The 7412-nt window shown below is 41.9% G+C and overlaps 1 long non-coding RNA gene across 1 annotated transcript; it reads right to left on the reverse strand.

Annotated features, from left to right (window-relative positions):
• Window positions 1–268: 268 nt before the first annotated feature.
• On the reverse strand, window positions 269–6884 carry LOC144224814 (uncharacterized). The gene is made up of 3 exons (XR_013333154.1): window positions 6829–6884; window positions 5562–5753; window positions 269–519 (listed from the first exon to the last, which is right to left on the reverse strand). It is a non-coding gene; the product is annotated as an uncharacterized LOC144224814 (long non-coding RNA).
• Between the last annotated feature and the right edge of the window lie 528 nt (window positions 6885–7412).

Here is a 7412-nt window from a genome sequence, read left to right on the forward strand (position 1 = left end):
TAGGAGTTTGTTTGTTTTTTAATGTTTATTTATTTTTGAGAGAAAGACAGAGTGTGAGTGGGGTAAGGGCAGAGAGAGAGGGAGACACAGAATCTGAAGCAGGCTCCAGATTCTGAGCTGTCAGCACAGAGCCCAACGCGGGGCTTGAACTCATGGGCCAGGAGATCATGATCTGAGCTGAAGTCGGTCGCGCAACAGACTGAGCCACCCAGGCACCCCCGAGAGGTTTTTTTGTTTTTTGTTTTTTTTTTAATTCTAAGGACACGAAGCTGGTGAATGGCAGAGCCAAGAGTTTCCCCAAGTCTGTTTGATTCTAAAGCCAATCCTATACTTTCGTCACCAGCAATGGGTCTATTGCAGCCTCTTCATTTATGAAGGGCACCAGCCAAATGTTTTCTTCAGCAGTTAATGCTCTTCAGGGGATCTTCAGTGAATGGTCCTCTGTCCGGGACTTTAGGCAGTGGGGTTGCAGTTGGAATCGAGAGTCCTGATTTGTGAAAGGCTTTAGAGCTGGATATCCTAAAATTGCGGGAGAGTTTAGACAGGAGCAGATTACAAGCCTGTTAGGAGTTTATATCACTCCTTGATAGTACAGATAGTGTCCTGGAAATTCTGGCCTGAAATAGATGAAAGAAAGAAAGGGGGAAGGAAGGAAAAGAAGGAAGAAAGGAAGGAACGATGGGAGACAGGAAGGAGGATACAGTACATGACACATGCACATATAAATTGCTTAAACACCATGATTCAGTTACTTAAACTCACACACACGCACGCACACACGCACACATTTAAAGTATCTATATTTTTTACATGGGCGCCTGGGTGGCTCTGTCATTTAAGCCTCCGACTTCAGCCCAAGCCATAATCTCACGGTTTGTGAGTTCACGCCCTGCATTGGGGTCTCTGCTATCAGCGCAAGAGCCACTTCAGACCCTCTGTCCCCCTCCATCTCTGCCCTCCCCTGTTCCCAATCCCACGCACGCTCTCTTTATCTCAAAAATAAACATTAAAAAAAAGTATATACATATTTTTCACAAAAATAATTTTCAGCTCTCCTTCTTTTTTTGTAGCAGGTCTTGAGTATTGTTAAATGTGTTAGTGCTGTGGGTCCTTGAGATCCAGGTCCGCCAGGAGATGAGACCTAGGAGGGGGAGGGCTCAGCTCCCAGGTGGGGAACGACCAGGTGACCCCACGGGCCTCTGAGCGTGGAACGTGAGTGGCCTGCTCCTGAAAGGGGCTAAAATATGTATCTTTCTCGTTCCGCTTTATAGATTAAACAGTTTAATAGGATGATGGCTTGGGATGACCTGGGTAATACTGGTGATTTTCCCTCTGCCCGAGCTGTTGGTCTCTGTAGGTGCGTCTCCTTTAAAAAACCCTCAAACTTTGCTGCGGCAGGAGTCCTACAGACGGGTGGGGTGCACAACTCCCAGTGTTGGATGCTGACAGAGACACAGAGCTGAGGCCCCCTCCGCCCTCCCCTCCTTCCCTCTTTGGTTCAGCATCTTGGTCTTCGCGGCACCCAGGCTTTTACATTCGGAAATGGAGCAGCAAAATTTGGTTTCTTTGGCCTTGTATCTGAGAAGTGCCTATCAGAGTCACATGCAGGGCCTTAATGGTTTATAAATGAATAAAAATCAATGAGTGGATTAAGCTGACACCGGAGGTTGAAGGTCAGTGAAGTACCAAGTTTTTCATAGTTGCCTCCAAGTACAACATTGAAATGACCTCATTTCGGGTGTTAGTTTAGGGCTTTTGCTTTTTAAATAAAGGCTTCAACCCGTTCCATTGGTAAGTCAGGCTGCATTACCTAAAATACGCTGTTTTCTGGCTGCGGGGGAAGGGAACAGAGGGCATGTTGGAAGTCAGAGAACATCCCTGACAGTTAAAGTGGAATCAATACCCATTTCTTCTTGAGACCCAAGTGTATCGTTTAATTTCTAGGCATGGAGAGAACCCAGGCATTCCAATTAACAACTCATCTTTTTTTTTTTTTTTCATACTGAGTGTAATAAAGTAAACACTGTAAACTTGAAAAAGAAAGAAGAAAGAAAAACCATGAAATAAAATGTAAAAGGCAGAAATCCTGTTGCCCTAAGGCTACTTAGGCGATTTTATTCAAAACAAAGGATAGGGTAAACTTGTTATCTAAAGTCTAAATTGAGAGAGAGAGGGGGGAGGAGCATAGATNGAGGAAGGACTCATTGGCTCACTGGCACCTGTTATTTGAAGATGAATAATTCTCATTTATTAATGTTTATTAATTCCAGTGACTTTAGTAACCTTGAATCCTTACATTTCTTTTTTATTTTTTAAAGTTAATTTTATTTATTTATTTTGAATACATTTCTTTTTTTTTTTTAAATAGTTTATTGTCAAGTTGGTTTCCATATAACACCCAGGACTCATCCCAAGTGGCCTNCATACTCTTTCCCACTTTGTCAAAAATTAGTTGGACATACATTTGTGGGTCCAATTCTGAGTTCTCTATTCTATTCCATTGGTCTACGTGTCTGTTTTTGTGCCAATACCATACTGTCTTGGTGATTAGAGCTTTGTAGTAGATGAAACCTTACATTTCTTTCTTTTTTTAAAATGTTTTATTTATTTTTGAGAGAGAGAGAAAGACAGCGTGAACAGGGGAGGGCCAGAGAGAGAGGGAGACACAGAATCTGAAGATAGGCTCCAGGCTCTGAGCTAGCTGTCAGCACAGAACCCGACGCGAGGCTTGGACCCATGAACTGCTAGATCATGACCTGAGCCAAAGTTGGAGGCTTAACCCACTGAGCCACCCAGGCGCTCAAAGCCTTACATTTCTTAAGATGAGTATTATTTCCTCATTTTATAAGAGTAGAAATGGAGGCTCAGAAAGGTGAGGAAGCTTGCCCACTTAATTGTTAACACAGATAGAGCATTTCTTATTCACCTGGTCATGTTCTAGGTCCATTATAGGTAAAACTTACCTAATTTTCATGATGTTCCTATGATATAGGCCACTCTTATTCTCCCCATTTTACAGATGAGGAAACTGAGGCACCAACGGTAAAGAGACTCGTCTAAAGTCACATAGTAAATGGGAGGATCAGGATTCAAACCAAGTCTGTCTGTCTCCCCAATGTCTTTTTCTTCCTATCTCACTATAGGGCAGCTCAAAAAGCTGAAAATGATCACAAATGTCACAAAATCAAGAAAATAATGTACTATTTTTATTACTATATTTTCTCGGATACTTTTACGTTTTTTCCCCTACTTTTTTTGGCAGTACTCTTTGGGTGACGCTTTACGTAACAATGATTTTAAAATACCAATTTTTATAGTGCTAACAGATAATTCAGTCCTTCCTTTAGCATGATTGACCAGAGCTTTTAAATTTTATTTTCTTAGAGTTGATAATACATAAATCATGTGATGTCACACACAGTCAAACTTGTTTAATAGAACTATAGGATTTTGGCCTATGATAAAGGAGTTATAATAAATTCAGTTTTGTACAATTCTCATCAAAAAAAGAAAATATATCTAGTGTATTTATAACTGCATATCATGCATTATTGAGTATATTCCTGACAGAAAAGAACTTTCGTTTTGACCAGGCTTCAATGAGAATTGAATCCTCCAGTTATAATTTTACATATCTGAAAATTAAAATAATTTCCCATATACTGGCTTCTAGTTCCCTACTCTTCAAATCTTGTTTCTCTTCTGCTACCCACAAACTTCCAGTGGGCACCCACCTCCCAGCTGGGTGCTATAGATAGGTGACAATATATTCTGGTTTATCTGGGTTGGTCCCAGTTTATACTTGTTGTCTTGGCATAATTGTTAGTATTATTATTTTTATTTTAGAGAGAGACAGTGCTAGTGGTGGAGAGGGGCAGAGGGAGAGAGAGAACCTTAATTAGACTCCATGTTCAGCTCGGGGCTCGATCCCATGACCCTGGGATCATCACCTGAGCTGAAATCAAGAGTCAGATGCTCAACCGACTGAGCCACTCAGGTGCTCCTTGGCATAATTATTCATGGGGTCATTCCATTCCCTCTCAAAGGCATCCTGAGGTGGGAGAGAAAGGAGTTAAAGCCAGTCACCCTGTGATCCATGTCTCCTCTGATTCCTGGGGTAATCCTGAAAAAGTAAGGCCGAGGCCTCATGCCATCTCCCCATAAACATGCTGATAATTGGACTCCCGATAGACCAATGATATTTGGTAAGAGTGTCCTTACATATGGAATGTTCTTACCTGAATATTTCTGATTTAAGATTACTTATGGTCAACAAACCTAGATGTTATGCATTTATAAGGCATGATCTGTGGAGAAGATCATGTTACTTGTACAACTATCTGGGTATAAAATGGGGATGTTTCATAACTTAAAAACTCCTTACTGTGTGAGGGGGTGCATAAACCTCATCTAGAGACCCCATATATTATTACTCTGGGCCAGAGGACATGTGTCTGTTGTGGGAAGGAAGGACGTGGGTAGTCATGCAGACCTCACTCTGTTTTGTCTCCTATTTATTTATATCCTTGAAATTACTAGCACAGCTTGATTTGGGGTAAGTCTCTGATTTGAGTGAGTCTGATTTGACAACCGGATCCTTTAGGCTAGCTCACTTAGTTGGAACAATAGATTATAGGGCATCCTAGTTTTTGGACACATTCTCAGTGTCATATGACCTCTGGCTTTGTACCTCTGTGTCATGATGTTGGGGGCGTCAGCCCTGAGGGAGTTTTTCTGGAATCCTACCAACAAATTGACTACACAGAAATAAGTAACGTTTCCTGGATGGTGCTCTTGTTGCTGTTCTGGGGCCCATGTTTTCAGAACTCCTAGTTTAAAACCACCGACTGGATTCTCTGGGTCCTGGTCCCATTCTTGGGTCTTGCTCTGACAGCAGGAGTCTAGGAGTCTTTGATACCTCACTTTGCAAATGTTGCCTATGATAGTTTTGGGCCTGGCCTTTTAGGACTCAGTATAAGCGTAGTTGACTTCTCAGAACCGCTGTATCACTCCCTTTTGTAGTCCCAGGCTCCTTCAATGTCTTTTAGCATCGTTTACAGCCCAGACCTTTAATTTCCAGGGGACCCAGTCAGAACAAGCACCCAAAAGACCCTCAGCACATTTCTGCGGTTTAGAGATATGTGATTCTACCAAGGCTGCTGAGGACACAGAGGACCCAAGAAATAGCACCTTTTTCCCTTCAGTCCTGCTCTTCAGCGTCGCATATCAAAGAATCCATAAGGAGATTAAGTGACCTAATCATAAAATGCCAACAATAGAGAGATACTCCAAAGTTAGATATAAAGTCTTTCCCATTATCAAATTCCCAGGAAGAAATTAAAGTTCAATAATTAAATGTTCTTGAAATTTCAAGTCCAGATATGGTAAAGTCAAAGGATGTAAAATTAGAAATAAGCATCTTTGTCCTTCAGTTAAGCACTCTGATGTTAAAAGCCCCCAGTCATTGCCTTCAATTTCTTATTCTGCTGTGTCACTAGAACTTCCACCTCACCCCAGCACACATGCCAAGTACAGTGAAGTCAAGTTGTGGTAGCCTGTACCTCTTCTGCTGACACCTCCTTCGTGGTCCGAGAGCCTTTGCTGAAGGCCAAATGGCCTGAACCTTTCCGTAGTGGCTCTATCAGAATCTGGGGTCAGTGTAAGGCTGGAATGCAGGGAGCATTTGCTCGAGGTCACCATGCATACAGCCTTCCTTCCAAGGAAGCAGGACATGAGGACAAAGCCGCCATGATCTGCAGATGAGGGAAGAAGGTTTTCCCATGAACACATACCAGTGGGCTGTAGTGCTCGGTGTGGGCTTTGAAGCCCACAGACCTAAGGTTCCATTCCCAGAGAGTCTGATTAAGGTTTGGGGCCTGGCAATCGGTATTTTAACAAGCACCTCAGGTAATTCCGATGGAACTTTGGTCTGCTGCATTTGATTGAAAATTCTTTGAATGTATTCCCAGTTTATAGCACAGCATCTGAAACTTATTAGGAGCTCAATGAATATTTGTGTACTGAATAAATCACTTTGAATCTGAAAGGTGAGAAGAGATGGTAAAAAAAATCTGTGAAAGAATTCCCTGTTCTTAAATGTACTGATGTTCTTCTGTGGCACTGTCAAGGAGAGAGAAGATTCTTTTTTTTCTTAAAATGTATTGTGTTAATACATTTTTAGGTTTTGATTGAGGTGGGGCTGGGAATGAAGGGAAGAAGGGACATGATAAAGTCAGTTGCTGCTAAAGTTATTGGGACTCTATACATGTAACAAAGTATCATAATGTATCCTTGAAATATATTACACTTTTATCTGTAATTATACCTCAGTAAGGCCAAAAGAATTACTGGTACTGTAGGACCCAAAGTTGTGTCAAGCTGTTTGTCAATGAATGTCACTTTCTATAGTGAGTGGTGGGTACCATTAAATAGATAGACCCTGCATTGGATATAGAATCAAATTTATTTTCTCATTGCTTTATAGTCATAATTTTATGCAGCTACTTCTGATTTGAGCTCCGCTTTGACTCCAACTGTATTCTGTTGGCCCTTATCACTTAGACCCTGATTTTTAAAAACTTAGGAATTATGTGTCAAAGTCTTGTCTCCATCGAAGTTTCTGGCATTGTGTCATGCTTTACTCTCTCTACACATCGGCTGCACATCTCTAAAACAGATCACTAAATCTCTGCAGCCAATTTGATTTTCTAAGAAAGCGCTGAAAATCCTTTGATTCAGGAACTTAACCAACAGCAACCTGTACAGAATGAATTTTAAATGTTTATGTGCCCATACTATATATTTCTTAGAAAGGCACATTTTGCTTACCTGGGCCTAGTAATGAGGACTCAGACAAGCTAAGGCATGTTTTTCTGCTGGTTGGAAAGTTGTCTCTAGACTTTAGATAAGTAGTTATGCAGCAAATTGTGATCTGAGTTGCTTGGCCTTGTGGTGTCATAAAGGTTGATAAGGTAATCCTAGTGCACGTGGGAGTGTGCCAGAGCAGGTGTGCCAGCAACAGCTCTCAGGGAGATCGGGTAAGGCTCCTGAGCCACCTAACCCCCCACCCCCCTTTGCACACCTGACCACCTGCTGGTGAGGCTGGTTGGGTCCACTGTAATGTGAGCCACTGTGCAGTCATTCACTCTGCTCCTTCCTTTTGTTCCCGAGTCTCCCACTGTGAAGAGAAAACCCAAATTCTAAGACATTTTATACGCTGCATTCATTGGAGCATATTCTAAATCTTTCAGACTTTTTCCTTCCACCTGTGAAGGAAAAAGCCCAGCTCTAAAAATAATTCTGGGTGCTGACACTGTCACATTAGAACACAGTCCCTATCCCCTGAGTTCCGGGGTAAACAGATGCATATCTTGTACCTTGGCCAATTGCAGAAATTGGGTCTTAGCCACAGC

Source organism: Crocuta crocuta, unplaced genomic scaffold, assembly GCF_008692635.1.
Source record: "Crocuta crocuta isolate KB4526 unplaced genomic scaffold, BGI_CrCroc_1.0 scaffold112, whole genome shotgun sequence".
Classification (NCBI taxonomy): Eukaryota; Metazoa; Chordata; class Mammalia; order Carnivora; family Hyaenidae; genus Crocuta; species Crocuta crocuta.